Source organism: Babylonia areolata, chromosome 34, assembly GCF_041734735.1.
Source record: "Babylonia areolata isolate BAREFJ2019XMU chromosome 34, ASM4173473v1, whole genome shotgun sequence".
Classification (NCBI taxonomy): domain Eukaryota; kingdom Metazoa; phylum Mollusca; class Gastropoda; order Neogastropoda; family Buccinidae; genus Babylonia; species Babylonia areolata.
The window spans coordinates 14,699,694-14,721,622 of NC_134909.1; the positions used below are offsets into that span (position 1 = coordinate 14,699,694).

General features: G+C 39.1%; 1 long non-coding RNA gene across 1 annotated transcript; it reads right to left on the reverse strand.

Annotated features, from left to right (window-relative positions):
- Positions 1–231: 231 nt before the first annotated feature.
- On the reverse strand, positions 232–15,640 carry LOC143277497 (uncharacterized). Its single transcript, XR_013053746.1, has 3 exons — positions 15,403–15,640; positions 8,788–8,880; positions 232–337 (listed from the first exon to the last, which is right to left on the reverse strand). It is a non-coding gene; the product is annotated as an uncharacterized LOC143277497 (long non-coding RNA).
- Between the last annotated feature and the right edge of the window lie 6,289 nt (positions 15,641–21,929).

The window sequence follows — 21,929 nt, forward strand, 5'->3', positions numbered from 1 at the left end:
ATGTTGGGTGGATGTGCTGCATCTTGATATTTTTACGAAGTGAGTTCTCCTACCCTTTCCTTGTAGAACCAATAATGTCATCAGTTCTCAGTTAGCTTTAAAAGAGAACAGGCAACAGCAGTGTGTGTGCGGGCCTCTGTCAACCTGATAGGGGTAATCATTTACTTATTTATTTATTTCCCTCCTTTCACAAGGACAGTCCCTTGCCCTTTAACCCCCCCCCCCCCCCCCCTCTCCTGTTCCCTTTACCCAAGTCCCGATACGTTCCCCGTCGCGTCCTCAATAAAGCCTTGCAGAAAACTGGTGCTGACGTGGTGAGAGAACCCTGCCCAACCGGCTACATGAACAAATTCAAATTCAAATTTAGTCACAAAGTGTCATAATCACTGAACTGAACAAATTCATATTCTGTGTAAGACTGATACTGAATGAATGAACTCAGTAATGGGCCTGCGTTTAATTCCATTTCTAATCACAATACGAAGGGAGTTAGGTGTGCCCCACCCCAGTGTAAAGAAACTCTTCCAATAAACTGAAGGCAAAATCTGCAGAATTTACACCCAATGTGCGCCCCCAAGCCCACCCTTACACTCTCCTCTTATTCGCACATTCACCATTTTGCACAAATTCAGTGTGATAAATACAATTGTGCAACCAACAACCATCCACCTGAAGATCCAGTCATCAGCCCCATCCACATGTAATATGCAGCTTCTGTTCAAACGTGTGTGTGTGTGTGAGTTTGTGTGTGTGCAGTGCGTGCATGTGTGAGTATGCACAAGTTTTTATATTGATATCCACTTGTATGTATCCTAATCTCTACTGTATCTGTGTTTGTGTATGATTTTCGATTTATGTTCATGTCTTGTTATGTACTATCCCCCCAGCATATATTCCTTGTGACCCCGGTACACTTGGTACTAAAGACATATTCTATTCTATTCTATACGAAACGAAAGACAAAGAGATTCTATTGCACCAAATGTTGAAGAACACAGGACACTGTTGTGGCATTGTTCACCCACTCCTGGCACACCACAGCAGGTTACTCGAGATTGATACACATTCAGTGCAAGCATCACAATCACAAAGCAAAAAAAAAAAAAAAAAAAAAAAAACTTAAAGAAATAAAAAGGTTAATAATCATAATTACAAAATAAAATACATAAAATTCAAATACTGAAAACATATCAAACATATAAAAAAAAAAAAACACTCAAATGAATCAATGTTACTTCACTAAGTTCAGTATACTTAACCAGGCAATTTATTAATTCAAAATACTGTGTCTGCTTCAAACAATCAAAACTGACATTTTGTTTCAGCCACTCAAATTCTCATCAAAAAAAAAAAAAAAAAAAAAAAAAAAAAAAAAATATATATATATATATATATATATAATAAAAGATAAATAATTAAGTAAATCACTAAAAAATGATTGTGTAACTGGTATACCCTTCCCTGATCACCATACACACATCAATCATTATGTAAAAAGACAACATCCGGGTAAGAAAATGTGAGATTTTCAGATTCAAGTGCAATTAAAAAAAAAACAAAAAAAAACATGTAAACCCTTTCTTAACTGCCATGCACATTTCAATCATCATATAAAAGACAAATATTCAGTAAGATAATTATAAAATTTCATGACTGGACTGAAATAAAATTAAACTAGTAACCCATACACACTTCCCTTATCACTATGCAGACATCAATCATCATACGAAAGAATAATAAAAACAATGTAACTTTTCAAAACCTGAAATCACAGTCGAAAGGCCTAAAACTGCCACTAAGACTGATGGAGTCTCCCGTCAGACTGACGGGTGAGTAGGCAGGCAGGCTTACCTGTCGGTGTGTGTCCTCATATGGGAGAAGAGGCCGATTCTGGATGCACAGCACTTCCTGCAGGTGTTGCAAAGGAAAACATCTCCAGAAGTTGAGCCCTGCTTCCTTCACTCACACTTCTCCTTAATGGCCAGCGTTCTCTTGTTTTCAAACATCTTTATGCCACTACTAGAGCAGAGCATCCTCAAGCGAGAGCAGTCAAGGGCATCTGTTTCCCAGGAAGCGATGTCTATGTCACTAAGATTACAAGCATGCAATAACACCATCCACACCCCTTTGCAGTAATACAAAACTCCATGCCTTCATGCGTAAGTTACAAGTGTATGTGCGCACTGACACGCACACACAAGTATCTGCCCTCTCTCCCATACACACACACACACACACACACACACACCTACAGAGAAGTATCTATCCCGCCCTCCTGACACTGCACATAATTCCCATCCCAGACTTCACAATATCCCTACCAAATAGCCAGGGCAAAACAGAACAAATCATACACTGCAGGAAAGGGAGAAAACAGTGTCAGGGCTTGCTTGAAAAATAAACGGGGGAGGTGGAGGCTGACTGGGAAGATAGAAAGAAAAAGCAGACATACAATGATACATTAGGAGAGAAGCGAAAAGGTAGAAACAAAGAGATCAAAAGTATCAGTATCAGTAGCTCAAGAGGCGTCACTGCGTTCGGACAAATCTATACACGCTACACCACATCTGCCAAGCAGATGCCTGACCAGCAGCGTAACCCAACGCGCTTAGTCGGGCCTTGAGAAAAAAAAAAGAGGTAAATGAATATCTAGAAAGATAAGATAATAATAATAATAACAATAATAATAATACATAAAAATAAAATAAAAAAACAATAATGATAATAAATAAACATACTTTATTAATCATTATTATTATTATTGATAAATAAACAAATAAGCATATACATGTAAAACATACAGCACACACACACACACACACAACACACACACACGTGCACAGAGCTCTCCTCAGTTGACACACGTGTACACTTACACACTCGTGCACGCATATACGCAAGAGATCAACAGAAATGCGGAAATTTGCAGCACAGCACTTCCAAAAGGCAGGGACGGTTTCTATACTGACGACCCCTGCATCCCACTGGCCTACAGACAGTATGGTGAGATGAGGACAAGAGATCAGCGTTGCTTGATCAATCGTACATGTGATGGAGTCTCCCGTCAGATGAGTAGGAAGGCAGGCTCATCTGTCGGTGTGTGTCCTCATATTATGGGAGAAGAGGCCGATTCTGGATACGCAGCACTTCCCACAGGTGTTGCACGGGAAAACATCTCCAGAAGTTGGACCCTGCTTCCTTCGCTCACGCTTCTCTTTAATGGCCAGCTTATCTGCCAGTGCAGTGTCTTTTAGGGTCTGGGTGCCAATTCTGGTCTCGCCCTTTCGATTCAAACTGAACATCTAGTCTTTTGGATGAGACAATAAAACTGAGCTCCCATGTGCAGTACGCACTTGGCACACTAAAAAAAAACACCAAAAAAAACAACATCAACCCATGGCAGTGTAAGTATTGTCCTCTGGCAAAATTCTATGAAAGAGAAATCCATGTGGAGTGATGGCCTAGAGGTAACGCGTCTGCTTAGGAAACGAGAGAATCTGAGCGCGCAGGTTCGAATCACGGCTCAGCCGCCGATATTTTCTCCCCCTCCACTAGACCTTGAGTGGTGGTCTGGACGCTAGTCATTCGGATGAGACGATAAACCGAGGTCCCGTGTGCAGCATGCACTTAGCGCACGTAAAAGAACCCACGGCAACAAAAGGGTTGTTCTTGGCAAAATTCTGTAGAAAAATCCACTTCGATAGGAAAAGCCAATAAAAGCGCACGCAGGAAAAAATACCAAAAAAAATGTGTGGCGCTGTAGTGTAGCGACGCGCTCTCCCTGGGGAGAGCAGCCCGAATTTCACACAGAGAAATCTGTTGTGATAAAAAGAAATACAAATACAAATACACTTGGCACACTAAAAAAAACAAAAACAAACAACACCAACCCATAGCAGTGTAAGTATTGTCCTCTGGCAAAATTCTATAAAGAAGAAATCCATTCTGACAGATACACAAATCTATGCATGTATGCACTGAAGGCCTGACAAGGCACGCTGGGTTATGCATGTATGCACTGAAGGCCTGACAAGGCACGCTGGGTTATGCATGTATGCACTAAAGGCCTGACAAGGCACGCTGGGTTATGCATGTATGCACTAAAGGCCTGACAAGGCACGCTGGGTTATGCATGTATGCACTGAAGGCCTGACAAGGCACGCTGGGTTATGCATGTATGCACTGAAGGCCTGACAAGGCACGCTGGGTTATGCATGTATGCACTGAAGGCCTGACAAGGCACGCTGGGTTATGCATGTATGCACTGAAGGCCTGACAAGGCACGCTGGGTTATGCATGTATGCACTGAAGGCCTGACAAGGCACGCTGGGTTATGCATGTATGCACTAAAGGCCTGACAAGGCACTCTGGGTTATGCATGTATGCACTGAAGGCCTCACAAGGCACTCTGGGTTATGCATGTATGCACTAAAGGCCTCACAAGGCATGCTGGGTTATGCATGTATGCACTAAAGGCCTCACAATGCACGCTGGGTTATGCATGTATGCACTGAAGGCCTGACAAGGCACGCTGGGTTATGCATGTATGCACTGAAGGCCTGACAAGGCACGCTGGGTTATGCATGTATGCACTGAAGGCCTGACAAGGCACGCTGGGTTATGCATGTATGCACTGAAGGCCTGACAAGGCACGCTGGGTTATGCATGTATGCACTGAAGGCCTGACAAGGCACGCTGGGTTATGCATGTATGCACTAAAGGCCTGACAAGGCACGCTGGGTTATGCATGTATGCACTGAAGGCCTGACAAGGCACGCTGGGTTATGCATGTATGCACTGAAGGCCTGACAAGGCACGCTGGGTTATGCATGTATGCACTGAAGACCTGACAAGGCACGCTGGGTTATGCATGTATGCACTAAAGGCCTCACAAGGCACGCTGGGTTATGCATGTATGCACTAAAGGCCTCACAAGGCACGCTGGGTTATGCATGTATGCACTGAAGGCCTCACAAGGCACGCTGGGTTATGCATGTATGCACTGAAGGCCTCACAAGGCACTCTGGGTTATGCATGTATGCACTGAAGGCCTGACAAGGCACGCTGGGTTATGCATGTATGCACTAAAGGCCTCACAAGGCACGCTGGGTTATGCATGTATGCACTAAAGGCCTGACAAGGCACGCTGGGTTATGCATGTATGCACTAAAGGCCTCACAAGGCACGCTGGGTTATGCATGTATGCACTGAAGGCCTCACAAGGCACGCTGGGTTATGCATGTATGCACTGAAGGCCTGACAAGGCACGCTGGGTTATGCATGTATGCACTAAAGGCCTCACAAGGCATGCTGGGTTATGCATGTATGCACTGAAGGCCTGACAAGGCACGCTGGGTTATGCATGTATGCACTGAAGGCCTGACAAGGCACGCTGGGTTATGCATGTATGCACTGAAGGCCTGACAAGGCACGCTGGGTTATGCATGTATGCACTGAAGGCCTGACAAGGCATGCTGGGTTATGCATGTATGCACTAAAGGCCTCACAAGGCACTCTGGGTTATGCATGTATGCACTAAAGGCCTGACAAGGCACTCTGGGTTATGCATGTATGCACTGAAGGCCTGACAAGGCACGCTGGGTTATGCATGTATGCACTGAAGGCCTGACAAGGCACGCTGGGTTATGCATGTATGCACTGAAGGCCTGACAAGGCACGCTGGGTTATGCATGTATGCACTGAAGGCCTGACAAGGCACTCTGGGTTATGCATGTATGCACTGAAGGCCTGACAAGGCACGCTGGGTTATGCATGTATGCACTGAAGGCCTGACAAGGCACGCTGGGTTATGCATGTATGCACTGAAGGCCTGACAAGGCACGCTGGGTTATGCATGTATGCACTAAAGACCTGACAAGGCACGCTGGGTTATGCATGTATGCACTAAAGGCCTGACAATGCACGCTGGGTTATGCATGTATGCACTAAAGGCCTGACAAGGCACGCTGGGTTATGCATGTATGCACTGAAGGCCTGACAAGACATGCTGGGTTATGCATGTATGCACTGAAGGCCTCACAAGGCACGCTGGGTTATGCATGTATGCACTAAAGGCCTGACAAGGCAGTCTGGGTTATGCATGTATGCACTGAAGGCCTGACAAGGCACGCTGGGTTATGCATGTATGCACTGAAGGCCTCACAAGGCATGCTGGGTTATGCATGTATGCACTGAAGGCCTGACAAGGCACGCTGGGTTATGCATGTATGCACTAAAGGCCTGACAAGGCACGCTGGGTTATGCATGTATGCACTGAAGGCCTGACAAGGCACGCTGGGTTATGCATGTATGCACTGAAGGCCTGACAAGGCACGCTGGGTTATGCATGTATGCACTGAAGGCCTGACAAGGCACGCTGGGTTATGCATGTATGCACTGAAGGCCTGACAAGGCACGCTGGGTTATGCATGTATGCACTGAAGGCCTGACAAGGCACGCTGGGTTATGCATGTATGCACTGAAGGCCTGACAAGGCACGCTGGGTTATGCTGCTGGTCAACGACACTGTGCCAGCAGATTAGCATCTTCAAACCCTTTCGCTGCCAGGAAAATAAGATTTAAGTGAAATCTATTCGCCAGGGTTTTTTTCCACGAAAAAGAGGTATATATATATATATATATTTTTTTTTTTTTTTTAATTCTGTGCTTTGTTATTGGAGAAAGACCCATGAAAGTATATATTTTCTGTAAGGTAAATGATTAAAGAATACAAAACACATGATGTTTTCCCATTTTACTGATTTTCAGTGACATGCTGTTGTTTTCAAATCAGTCTTTTATTTTTTTTTTTTTTTTGGTCACATTTTCAATTTGTTCATCACAAACATTAGTCACATAATTTGTACTAAAATAACATATTTTCTGGACAAATGGATAATACCTGCACACACAAATTATACTAGAACAACCACAATTTTTTTTTTTATGGATGTGAGGCCACGCCCCTTCGGTCTCCACCCCCCTCCTCTTCACCCCTCTCACACGGTTGGCTGACTGCCAAGAAAATCACTCACACTGTGTCCTGCTAGTAATTTGATCACTTTCGGTCATCTGCTACAGCTGTAAAGTCAGTATTACTCACCAACAGTCGTATCTTGGCCAGTCTCTTCGTTGCTTCTTTATTTTCTATCAAATCATCCTATAAAAGTTCATCACTGTCTTCTCCTTCAAATTTACACTTCAATTCTTTCCGAACATCAGCTAAAGAAAGCAATCTTGGTTGATTTTGGGCAACACAATCGCATGTCTTGAGCAGAGTCCGACATTTTGTTGAGCAAGCGAGGAGAGGAGCCAGGCAAACACTGCGGCCAGTAACCCAACCAAAACGTTCAAATAAAGGACTGCCCCATGACGTTGATGGTGTTTCTAGCTATGAATAGAATCTAGAAAGATTCCCCAAGCAAAAGCTACCAGTATTTTTGTCAATGAACTCAATGCAAACCAGGGAAAAGTCAGAATATTTCGATGACGAGTTATCTCATCATTGTGGTAGTGAAGCGTACATCCTTGCGCTGACAAGTTATCTCGTCATATGGGCAGCCTAGGGGTTAACAACTCTGCCACCGGCCTTCTTACATAACAAAAAAATATTAACCATCCTAACTCTCAGCAATTTTTGACTACCCCTTTTGATTTTTGTCAAGATGATAATTATTCATAGATATTCTGACACTTAATACTGACCCCTTACATTTTGCTTTTCAGGCTTTGAGACTTTTGTACAGGTCTAAAAAAAAAAAAAAAGACAAAAAAAAAAAAAAAGGGTGTACATATCCAGATCTCTCATGAATCTATGCTTCCTTCTGCTGTCTGAATATAACACAGACTGCAGAGTAAATAAAATAGAATGAAATAGATTTATTCTTTTAAAAATAAAGAAGAAAAAAATCACCCGGTTCCTTCCCAATCATCAGCGCAAGGGAAGTAACTGCACTTACAAAAAAAAAAAGAAAAGTTTTGAATCATCCTAAATGGGATTTTTTTTTTTTACCTTTTCATTCTTTCTTCTTTTTTTAAATAACAAATTTCATTCAAAGCAAACACTGAATTGTAAGAACTACGCTTGGTTTAATAAAAAAAAAAAAAGAAGAAGAAAAAAAAGGGTGGCTGGTGGGGAATATGGGGGTTGGGACAATATTATCTTCTCACCGCACACACGACTGCAACACACTTATAACTCTGTCAAATAATAATGACAATCATACAATATGCAGTGAGATTTAAGACGGTGAACACATCTTTTTTGGTGGTGGTCGTCGTTTTTTGTTGTTTTTTTTTGGCCCACACCTATCCACTTCTCATGCTTATCTTTAAGTAACGCTTGACATTTGCCTATCAACTAATCTGATACTTAATCAACTATAGATATTCTGAAGACGAGCGCAATAGCCGAGTGGTAAAAGCGTTGGGCTGTCAATCTGAGGGTCCCAGGTTTGAATCATGGTGACGGCGCCTGGTGGGTAAAGGGTGGAGATTTTTACGATCTTCCAGGTCAACATATGTGCAGACCTGCTAGTGCCTGAACCCCCTTCGTGTGTATATGCAAGCAGAAGATCAAATACGCACGTTAAAGATCCTGTAATCCATGTCAGCGTTCCGTGGGTTATGGAAACAAGAACATACCCAGCATGCACACCCTCGAAAACGGAGTATGGCTGCCTACATGGTGAGGTAAAAACGGTCATACACGTAAAAGCCCACTCGTGTACATACGAGTGAACGCAGAAGAAGAAGAAGAAGATAGATATTCTGATACATAACACTGACCTCTTGCATCTTGCCTTTGTGACTTTTTTCTGCACCATGATGACACCAGACCTACACATATCCAGCTCTGCCATGTACCCTTCTTTCCTTTTGCTGTTTGAATAAAACACACATTGCTGTGTAAATCAAACAGAATAAAATTAAAATTTCTTAAAAAAAAAAAAAAGCAAAAAAAAAAAGCATCAGTTCTAGCCTGACCACCAGTTCCTCCCCAGTGCAAGGGAAGTAACTGCACTTATAAACAAACAAAAAACCCCACCATCAATGGGATTTTTTTTTTTCCTTTTTTTTTATTGCAAGCAAACAATGAGTTGTAATATAAATAACTGCTTGGTTGAAAAAAAAAAAAGAAAAAAAAAAAGCCAATAATCAAAGACAATGTTATCTTCTTGACACACATAAGATGGCAGCATATGTATAAATCTGTTTTCAAAATATGAATAAAATGAAATAAAATAAAATAAAATAAAATTTCTATATAAAAAAAAAGAGAGAAAAAAAAGCATCAGTAAAACCTATGCACCATACCAGTCAACCCACAGTGCAAGGGAAATAATTGCACTTACTATAAAAATAAAAACAAGATAAAAAAACAAAAATCAAATGAGTCAATAGAAATAAATTTTATTCAAAGCCAACAATGTGTTGTAATAACTGCACTTAATTGACTTATTGAGAAAAAAAAAAAAAAAAAAATCAAGGACAACACTTTCTTCACTGTACACAGAAGATGGCAGAACATGTATAGAGAACTTTTCGGATTTTTTTTTTTTTTTTTTTTTAATCATAACAAAAACAAATTTATCATCCTAATTCTCAATGCGTTATCTTTTTTTTTTTTTGGATCACCCCTGTCCACTTTTCATGCTCACCTATTGACAACTAGATTTTGGTCAAGACGATAATCATTCATAGGTATTCTGACATACAACACTGGCCCTTCCCACCTCGCTTTTGTGACTGCTTCTGTACTAAAGAAGCTCTCGCCCTTTCTCCCAAGTTGTGGTGGCTCTAAGGGCTTAGTTGTGGAGCCAGACTGAGTGAGCGTCCCTTCCAGAGTGGAGACCGCCACTACGTCCCGCAAACAACAGCCCCCCATGAATCTGCCGACACTGAAGACACTGACAGGACTCACCCCAAGCACAGAAGTGGAGGGGTATCGAAACTGAGGTCACCATGAGAGCAGGGCATGAAAGGCCACATTCTCTGAGACTGTTTTGTTTATACTGATGATGATGGAGGAGGAGGGGGATGACGATGACGATAACGATGTTGCTATGGATGTCCATTTTGGTTTGGGACTGCATGAGAAGGCTGTACTCTACGCTTCCTGTCATAATGATATCCTGGTGTTAACCAGGCCCGAGAGATACAGTGTTGGTCAGGTAATTAGAGCAACACACCCAAAGACACATCCTTGAAGTGGATGATACTCGACTGTGTGGTCCCAGTCTCCCCATTTAAGCCCACAGCACACTCAACTCTGGGTAGGAGCCAGCCATAGGCCAAAAAACCCACCTCCGCTGGGATTCGAACCCACATCCTCCCAGCCGTCAGTCCGCGACGCTAACCACTTCGCCATGGCGGCTGGTCTTTCTCCCAAGTTTGATTGGAAAATCGAACTGAGCATCTAGTCATTCGGATGAGATGAAAAACTGTGTGCAGCGCTCACTCGGCGCACTGAAAAAGAACCCATGGCAATGAGAGTGTTGTCTCTGGCAACATTCTGTGAAGGAATCCACTCTGATGAGTACACAAATATTATATATGTATGCACTCAAAGCCTGACAAAGTGCATTGGGGTATGCTGCTGGTCAGGCATCTGCCTATCAGATGTGGTGTAGTGTATATGGACATGTCCGAATGCAGTGACACCTCCTTGAGAAACTGAAACCGAAACTAAAGAAACACCTGCACATATCCAGATTGATTGATTGGTAGATATGGATACTTATAAAGTGCCTATCCTCGGTCGGAGACCAAGCTCTAAGCGCTTTACAAACTCGGGGTCATTTACACAACGGGCTGCCTAGTGGGTAGAGCCGACTGACGGCTGCCATTGAGTGGGCATTCATCATTCGTTTCCTGTTTCATTCAATCACATTTCAGGACACACACATACACACTCAGACAGACATGTAACATTTAACATTTTACGTGCATGGCCGTGGTTTTTTTTGTTTTGTTTTGTTTATTTACCCCGCCATGTAAGCAGCCATACTCCGTTTTCTGGGGTGTGCACGCTGGGTATGTTCTTGTTTCCATAACCCACCAAACGCTGACATGGATTTCAGGATCTTTAACGTGCGCATTTGATCTTCTGCATGCATATACACACGAAGGGGGTTCAGGCACTGGCGGTTCTGTACATATGTTGACCTGGGAGATCAGAAAAATCTCACCAGGCGCCACCGAGATTCAAACCCGGGACCCTCACACTGAAAGCCCAACACTTTAACCATTCGGCTATTGCACCATGAACCATTGTTTCCTTCTGAATATGACACAGATTGCAGTGTCAATAAAACAGAATAAAAAGGAAACATTTTTCATTATATATATTATATATATATATAATGAAAAATGTTTCCTTTTTATTGTTTTATATATATATATATATATATATAGATAGATAGATAGATATAAAAGGGGAAAAAAGAAAAAGAGTATCAGTCCAAACATGATAAGTTCCTTCCCACTCAATTGTCAATGCAAGGGAAGTAACTGCACTTTTTTTCTTTTCTTTCTTTTTTAAGTCTTGAAGTCTTCACATTTGCAGTGTGTCTTAGATATTCAGATTTTGATGCTCAACATATTTACTGAAGTCAAATGTCTCATCTATCAGAAATTTCTTTTTTTCTTTAATTTAATCCTTTTTTTTTTTTTTTTTTTTTTTTTTTTAGAATTACAAAAAACAGCAACCAATCTCTGTTTTAAATAAAAGTTATGATTTTTTCTTCTTCTATTTCCATGAAAAAGTTACTATTTTGCAATCAAACAGAACCATTTCAAACCATTATTTTCTCTGAATAAAATTCTTTTTATTTTTCTATTTTTGAGAAAGAGGACTTTTCTTCAATAAAGTAGTTGTTACAACAAATTGTTTACTTTGAATTAAATTAATTTCAGATATACAAGAAAAATGACATTTCATTTCTTGGAAAAGTTTTGTATGTTTTTTTCTTGTCAAGCATTTATTACACAACTCACTGTTTGCTTTCATAGAAAAAAAAAATCATAAAAATCTAATTTACCAGGAAAGATCTTTTCTTTTTTTTTTTCAATTAAGAGCAGTTATTACAACTCATTGTTTTCTGCAGATGAATTTTATTTTTTTCTAAATAACTAAAAAAAATCGTTGTTTTTTTTTTTTTAGACGGTTTTGTTGTTGCTGTTGTTGTTGTTTTTCAACAAAGTGCAGTTAACAAATCGTAAAGAGTGGTAACTCTCTCCATTCACAAGGTACACAACTTCAAGTCAGTGCTGCTTACGCTACCAATTCAGCTAGCACACAGGTAACTAAAAGCTACAATGGAACAAACCCAGACACTTCCTCAAAAAAGGAAGCGCCGGACCTGTCCTTATACTGATCATTTGACATGTGCACACAGCAGCAAAGACAGAAGAAATGCGCAAACACGAATTAGCTCTTATTCAAGACTGACATGGACAATCAGAACAAACACATTGTTGCCTCGGTGGTTTTTCAACTGGAAATTAACAAATAACAAGTGCAGTGAACTCCCTTACACTGACAATCAACAGGAGGATGGAATTGAATGGTTGGGTTTGGCCTGTTGAAAAAAAAAAAGTGTTTTTGGTTTTTTTTCTATAGGGACTGTACGATGGTCATTCAATAAATAAGGTGAATTTTTCGGTGTAAGGACTTCTAATACAGATAGAAGCTTACTTTTTTTTTTTCTTTTTTTTTTTGTTTTACTTCTTTTTCACGTGGATTTAATTTGTTTTGCAGATTTAAAAAAAACTTTGAGAGTTTTGGCGATTAACAAAGATGGCCGACCAAGAAGCATGCTCCAGGATTGAACAGCAGTCAGTTATCAAGTTTTTGGTTGCTGAAGGGTGCAAACCAGTTGAAATTCATAGGAGAATGTCAACTGTGTATGGTGCCACATGTTTCAGCCGAAAAAATGTCTACAAGTGGGCTAAATTGTTTAAAGAAGGACGGAGCAGTGTTGAAAGTGACGATGAAGTCAAAAGTGTTGTGAGCGACTGGCTGAGACATCAGTCCAAAGATTTTTACGCTGAGGGAATACGGAAGCTTGTGCACAGATGGGAAAAGTGTGTGACAGTGCTGGGAGACTACGTTGAAAAAAACAAAAGAGTAAGCTTCTATCTGTATTAGAAGTCCTTATACCGAAAAATTCACCTTATTTATTGAATGACCCTCATCTTATTTTTATTTGTACACTGCAATCTGCTATGTTCAGACAGCAGACAAAAACATGGCTGGGTTTATGGCAGATATGGATACATACAGGTGGAGGTGTTGTTTTTATTTTGTAGTTGTTGTTGTTGTTTTTGTGTAGAAGACACAAAAGCAAAATTGCATTGGTTCAATATCACATATCAGAATATCCATGAATTATTATCATCTTGACTAAAGTCAAATGTCAAAAGGTGAAAGGGTGAGCATGAAAAAATGGACAGTGATAGTCAAAAGTTAATCCGTCGAGAGTTTTTTTTTTGGTGAATATGTTTTTTGTTGTGATTATATTTTAAAACAGATCTATGTGAACTGCTGTCTTATTACGACTCATTAATTTTCTTTTCCAATCAAGTTCAGTTATTACACCAGCCGCCGTGGCGAAGTGGTTAGTGTCACAGACGGCTGGGAGGACGCGGGTTCGAATCCCAGCGGAGGTGGGTTTTTCGGCCCGTGGCCGGCTCCTACCCAGAGTTGAGTGTGCTGTGGGCTTAAATGGGGAGACTGGGACCACACAGTCGAGTGTCATCCACTTCAAGGATGCGTCTAATTACCTGACCAACACTGCAAGTGTCTGTATCTCTCGGGCCTGGTTAACGCCGGGATATCATTATGACAGGAAGCGCAGAGTACAGCCTTGTCACGCAGTCCCAAACCAGGTAAGGGCACAATAGCCGAGTGGTTAAAGCGTTGGACTGTCAATGTGAGGGTCTCGGGTTCGAATCACGGTGACGACACCTGGTGGGTAAAGGGTGGAGATTTTTACGATCTCCCAGGTCAACATATGTGCAGACCTGCTAGTGCCTGAACCCCCTTCATGTGTATATGCAAGCAGAAGATCAAATACACACGTTAAAGAACCTGCAATCAATGTCAGCGTTCGGTGGGTTATGGAAACAAGAACATACCCAGCATGCACATCCCCGAAAACAGAGTATGGCTGCCTACATGGCGGGGTAAAAACGGTCATACACGTAAAAGCCGACTCGTGTGCATACGAGTGAACGCAGAAGAAGAAGAAGTTCCCCAGGGGAAACACAAGGCTGCGACAACCCTTCCCCCCCCCCCCCCAAGGAACTTTCCCAGGAGATTCTCTTCATCATAGTATGCCAACATCATTCCAGCTGCCTTCACCTCTGCTTCATTGCTCTGGCACCACGACTGCCTTCGTCTTTCCACTTTCTTTCTTTAGTTTGAATCTTTTCTTCTTTTTTTTTTTCGTTTGTTTTACGGGGGTTTTTTTTGGGGGGGGGGTTATTTTGTTTGTTTGTTTTTTTTTACTACTGAAAGTGAAATTGTTATATCGTATGATTCATATCATACATAAACAAAAGTAAGCTCAACATGGAAAAGTCATTTTACTTCAACAGAATTTTTTTTTTTTTCAATGTTCCCTCATCGCATTTTCAAAACCTTTTACGCACTTTTGACCTACTAGTTAAAAAAAAAGATCTCTCCCTATCTATCTGCATATAGATAGATAAGTTTAGCGAATAAGCAATTTTGCAGCACACTATTTCACTTCAGAGCAGACACTACATACATATTAACATACAGCATCGGTGAACTCTATATCTGATATTAGATTAAAAAATTCAAATGTCACATCAACATTTTCATTATCTTCACTTTGATCAATTTTGGCTGCCTGCACAGTACATGGCTGGGTAAAGAAACAAAACCGTCATACTCCAAACATTTTACATGCCTGAGTGTGTGTGTGTGTGTGTGTGTGTGCCTGAAATCTGATTCAACGACACAGGAAACGAATGATGAGCGCCCAAATGGCAGCCAGGTAGGCAGCCTGTTGTGCAAATGACCCTGTGTTTGTAAAGCGCTTAGAGCTCAAACTGTCACCATTTAGGAAAAAAAAAATATATATATATAATTTTTTTTTTAACGTACTTCAAGAACTCTTTGTTGAATGGCACTCTTCAAGTGCTTTGTTAAAAACAAATCCTGTGACTTTTCCAGACCCTGAAAGGCAAAAACATACTCCCCCCCCCCCTTCCCCCCCCCCCCAGGCTTCTCCAGCCCTGGAAGTGGTTCTCTCCCTTCCCCCAAAAGACCTTTCCTGACTCCTGTGTTTCAATGCGAACCCTGTCGTAGACTGAGAAACGCATATCATATCACGCATGCCCCACCAGAAAACAGGAACGTGGAATACTCACAGACACGCCTTCCTGTCTCCTCCACACACCAAACTGATGTCGGCGTCGGCGTGTGTTTCCCCCATTGTCTTCACGTCACAGCGTCGGCGTGTGTTTCCCCCATTGTCTTCACGTCACAGCGCACCATCTGTGCAGGTTGGAAAATGGGTTTTTAGTAACTTTTTTTTTTTTTTACATCAACACGTCTACATGAATCTATTTCACACACAAACACAAAGCAGATTCACGGTTAAAGGTACCTTTTTTTTTCTTTTCTTTTTTTTTACAGCAACAAGTCTGCATGAATCTATTTCACAAACACAAGCAGATTCAAGGTTAAAGGTACTTTTTTTTCTTTTTTTTTTTTTAAACAGAAACAAGTCTGTATGAATCTATTTCACACACAAACAAAAGCAGATTCAAGGTTAAAGGTACCTTTTTTTTCTTTTTCTTTTTTTAACAGAAACAAGTCTGCATGAATCTATTTCACACACAAACAAAAGCAGATTCAAGGTTAAAGATACCTTTTTTTTTCACAGCAACAAGTCTGTATGAATCTATTTCACACACAAACAAAAGTAGATTCAAGGTTAAAGGTACCATATGTTTTTTTTTCTTTTACAGCAACAAGTCTGCATGAATCTGTTTCACAAACACAAGCAGATTCAAGGTTAAAGGTGCCTTTTTTTCTTTTTCTTTTTTACAGAAACGAGTCTGTATGAATCTATTTTACACACAAACACAAATCAGATTCAAGGTTAAAGGTACCCCCCTTTTTTTTTTTTTTTTCTTTTTTTCTTTTTTTTTTACAGCAACAAGTCTGTATTAATCTATTTCACACACAAACAAAAGCAGATTCAAGGTTAAAGGTACCTTTTTTTTCTTTCTTTTTTTTTTTCTTTTTTTTTACAGCAACAAGTCTGCATGAATCTATTTCACACACAAACAAAAGCAGATTCAAGGTTAAAGGTACCTTTTTTTTTTTTTTTTTTTACAGCAACAAGTCTGTATTAATCTATTTCACACACAAACAAAAGCAGATTCAAGGTTAAAGGTACCTTTTTTATTTCTTTTTTTTTTTAACAGCAACAAGTCTGTATTAATCTATTTCACACACAAACAAAAGCAGATTCAAGGTTAAAGGTACCTTTTTTATTTCTTTTTTTTTTAAACAGCAACAAGTCTGTATTAATCTATTTCACACACAAACAAAAGCAGATTCAATGTTAAAGGTACCTTTTTTATTTCTTTTTTTTTTAACAGCAACAAGTCTGCATGAATCTATTTCACACACAAACAAAAGCAGATTCAAGGTTAAAGGTACCTTTTTTATTTCTTTTTTTTTTAACAGCAACAAGTCTGCATGAATCTATTTCACACACAAACAAAAGCAGATTCAAGGTTAAAGGTACCTTTTTTATTTCTTTTTTTTTAACAGCAACAAGTCTGTATTAATCTATTTCACACACAAACAAAAGCAGATTCAAGGTTAAAGGTACCTTTTTTATTTCTTGTTTTTTAACAGCAACAAGTCTGTATTAATCTATTTCACACACAAACAAAAGCAGATTCAATGTTAAAGGTACCTTTTTTATTTCCTTTTTTTTAACAGCAACAAGTCTGCATGAATCCATTTCACACACAAACAAAAGCAGATTCAAGGTTAAAGGTACCTTTTTTATTTCTTTTTTTTTAACAGCAACAAGTCTGCATGAATCTATTTCACACACAAACAAAAGCAGATTCAAGGTTAAAGGTACCTTTTTTATTTCTTTTTTTTTTTAACAGCAACAAGTCTGCATTAATCTATTTCACACACAAACAAAAGCAGATTCAAGGTTAAAGGTACCTTTTTTTTCTTTCTTTTTTTTTACAGCAACAAGTCTGCATGAATCTATTTCACACACAAACAAAAGCAGATTCAAGGTTAAAGGTACCTTTTTTTTTTCTTTTTTTTACAGCAACAAGTCTGCATGAATCTATTTCACACACGAACACAAAGCAGATTCAAGGTTAAAGGTACCTTTTTTTCTTTTTCTTTTTTACAGCAACAAGTCTGCATGAATCTATTTCACACACAAACATAAAGCATATTCAAGGTTAAAGGTACCTTTTTTTTTCTTTCTTTTTTTTTTCTTTTTTTTTCACAGCAACAAGTCTGTATGAATCTATTTCACACACAAACAAAAGCAGATTCAAGATTAAAGGTACCATAATTGTTTACAGCAACAAGTCTACATGAATCTATTTCACACACAAACACAAAGCAGATTCAAGATTAAAGGTACCATAATCATTTACAGCAACAAGTCTACATGAATCTATTTCACACACAAACACAAAGCAGATTCAAGATTAAAGGTACCATAATCGTTTACAGCAACAAGTCTACATGAATCTATTTCACACACAAACACAAAGCAGATTCAAGGTTAAAGGTACCACAGCCTTCTATGGTCATCTGGGCAGTGAATTTATACCCGCTTGTCTAGGGGTCAGCTTTGGAAGTGGGCAGAAAATTCATATCCACTTTGTCTAGGGCTTGGCATAAGAAGGGGGCAGAAAATTCATATCCGCTATGTCTAGAGCTCAGCATGGGAAGTGGGTAGAAAATTCGTATCAACTTTATCTAGGGCTTGGTAATCAGAATGGGGCGGAAACTTCATATCAGCTCTGTCTTGGGCTTGGTATCAGAAGGGGGGCAGAAAAATCCATGTCCACTGTCAAGGGCTTGGCACAGGAAGCCAGGTCACAAACGTCTCCATCCGTCGCTTTAACTGAACGTTCCGCAGGAAAAGTCAGGATTCCATTCACACGTGTGGACTGGAGGGAAGAAAACTGGAACGACATGCCTATCCCCATGGAACAAACACGATGCTGAAGCAGGGCCTAGAACCCTGTACTGGTGAACTCTGGATCAGGAGTCAGACAACTGACTGGTTCTGCCACTGCGCTTCCATTTTCACAGTGGGCAAAAAAAAAAAAAAAAAAAAAAAAAAAAAAAAAAGATCCTACCCAATCAAATCTGAACGCATGCCACAGGGTGAATACTGGTTTTTAATCACAAAATCTAAAAACTTTGAAAAAAATATAAAAAAATAAAAACTAAACGACTTTAAAACACTGAACATTCAAAACTATCCTATCTGGAACGGAATGGCATCTTTAAATCCACCTTACCTTTGTCTGCTTCATAAATGAGATTATCAGCAATTTGGGTTGGAAAGTGTAATTTTATTTTTTTAGACTTCGTTTAAAACTGAAACCAGTACCAACCCGGATATATTTCCATGTGACAAGTCACACTTCGCCATGCCCTTGTCATACAGAAAACACAGGCATATATATATGCACCCATAGGCAACAAAAACAGGTGTTGTTTCTGGCAAAATTCTGCCACCTCCCTCCCCAAGGAATGCCAACAGCACCCCGTGTTCCCAGGCGGTCACCCATCCGAGTCCTAACCGGGCCCAACGTTCTGCTTAACTTCAGTGATCAGATGAGGACCAGTGTTTTCAACTGGATGCCTATCAATAAACACAATGCACATGTTTGAAATAGGAAATTTTCTATCTAAAATTACGTTTAAATAACATACTTACTGTGACCCAACTAAAACTAAGACATCGGTAGGGATCTGACATTCCTGTCCTGTGCAAACTACTATCCGCCTATGCGGAGAAAACGAAACTACGGCTGATAACCTCCCCTTTGTCCTGCTGAAATCCTATGTTACAGACACCAAGTCCAAAGGTTTCTTAACATTTGCTCACTACAGGCCTTGGTCTTGAAAATCTCCATCACAAGAAGATATCAGACACTGTTCTACTATTAGATCTTTTAAATAAGATAAGATAAGATAAGAATAACTTTATTATCTCCCACTGGAGAAATTTGGTCAGGTGCATTATCACAACATAGACAAATAAACAACATGGGGACCATAACTGTAAAAGCCAACAACAGCCCCAGCAAATATTACGAAGATACAAATGTAAAAAATATCACATACATCGTTTCATACATACATCCACACACTGCAGGTAATAACTAGTATTCTTAATGTAAAAACAGAAAGAATTAAGAAACATTATTTGAATATAATTATAAACATAGCCTACTATACTGCACATTGATTATAATAGACAGATAAGATAAGAATAAAGATGAATTGCGGAAAACCACAACCAGATAATCAGCACACACCCGCACCGCCCCCCCCCCCCCCCCCCTGCCCCCCCCCCACACACACACGCGGATAACTTGATTAAACAAGAGTAATAAACATATGTTCTCAAATAAAAGCATTTCACATATTCGCTTTTAAAAACATTGCAAATTTGATATATTGTTCAAACCATATTTCAAACTACTGATCCGTCTCTCCTCTGACTCTCTTTGTGTGTGTGTGTGTGTGTGTGTGTGTGCGCGCGTGCGCGCACGTTAACGTGTGTGTGTGCGTTTGGGAGGGAGTGGAGGGGAGCTCAAGTTATTAGTGATGCTGAACTGTTTTTAAAACTGTTTCGGGGTTGGGTTTTTTTGGGTGGTTTTTTTTTTTTTTTTTTTTTAGCAAGTCTGCAACTTAACATAAAAAATCTTTCTTATTCATACCACATGTATTGTAACGTTTGTTAAATGTGATTGGAGTTAAAGCGACAAGTTAGGCGCTATATAAATACACAAGATTTTATATTTTTCAGTATAACAATGCTTTTTTTTTTTTAAAATTTATATAAAAGTGCATGAGTGCGTTCGCATGTCCACATGTATGTGCATACGTGTGTGAGTGCATGCCTGTGTTTGGGTGTATGTTTGCTTGACACTATCTTTACATGTATTGAGTATATGTGTGTGTATAGTGTGCCTGACGCATTTTAATGTATATTAAAGCTTTTTTTTTTTTCTTTTTTTTTTAAATATATAAGCCTGATTGATGTAATGCATTATGTAGAATATTTTGTGCTTTGTAAAGCACCCATGGCACTTTTCTGGAAAGAGTACTATGTTGATATGTACATTATTCTTTTTTCTGGATAGTGCTATATAAATGCACATTATCTAATGATAATTACAATAATAATAATATTATTATTTTATTATTATCATTTTTCTGGATACGATGCTATATAATCTATTATAAACACACACTATTTAATACCAATAGAGCTATTATCATTTACCGGATATATAAATGCACAGTATATAATACAACATTAATTTAATATCATGAATATCTTGATAGACTGATAAAATAAAATAAAAAGTACAATGATTCATATCATTATAGTTAGTATCATTTTTATGGATATTATAACGCTATGTAAATGCACATTATCTAATAATAATAATGATGATGATTTTATAATTGCTCTGGATAGAGTGCTATATAAACGAACATTATTTGCACATCATGATGATAATAATAATGCTACGACAACTACTGTCATTATTATTATTATCAATATCATAATAATAACATAAGTAAGTCCTATGACGACTATTGTTATCATTATTATTATCGTTATTGAGAAGGAAGAAAAAAAAAAGAGCACCTTGAGGTAAAAACAGAAAAGAGTACCTTGAGGTAAAAACAGAAAGTCAGGTATGCAACATCCTCTACTGGGAGCCAGACCTCTGCAGCGACATCAATCCTTGTCTTCACCTCCCCCACCACCTGCTGACTAGAGCACATCAGGCAATGGGACCACCGACATCTGAAACTGAACAGAACCACACACACATAATCATGCTCAACACTGAAAAAAAAAAAAAAAAAAAAAAAAAACAGAATGAAATAAAAAGGCCTTAGGAATGTCGCACACATGCATGCACAGTTTCATCACATTCACCACCACTGAAAAACAGCCAGAATATTTCTGTGAGTGTGAGTGGCACACACATGGAGTACACACAGCACACAAATTTCGTAACAGACCAGTAACAATACTAACATTTTAACTGTTCACCACAGCAAAAAAAATAAGGATGTCATCAATCATAATGATGATCTGTATAATCAATCTATACAAATTATAAAAAAACCCACCAAAAACAAACCAACATTCTAACAATGTAATCATGCATTATTGCCACAATGATTAAAAATATATCAGATGTATTTACTGAAATCATATTTGCAAGTGTGACTCAAGTGAGTCTGGAGGTTGGTGAATTTTACATTTTAGTAACTAAATACTGATTGACAAAGACAAGGGAAAAAACCACAATAATCCTTAGATAGCTATGGTATGATGACAATAACATAGCTAAGCTGTCAGGCAATATATATATATATATATATATATATATATATATATATATTAATAATAAATTCATAGTTAATCTGAGATCTTTGAAGGTCACATAATAATAAACAAAAAAATAATTCCTTGATTGCTTATACTTGTAGATCTTTATGCCAATGCACAAAATGAAAAAAAAAGTATTTAATTATTTTCTTTATCATTAGTAGTAGTAGTAGTAGTAGTAGTAGTAGTAGTAGTAGTAGTAGTAGCTGTATACAATTATGTCCACACTGGATCAGTGGA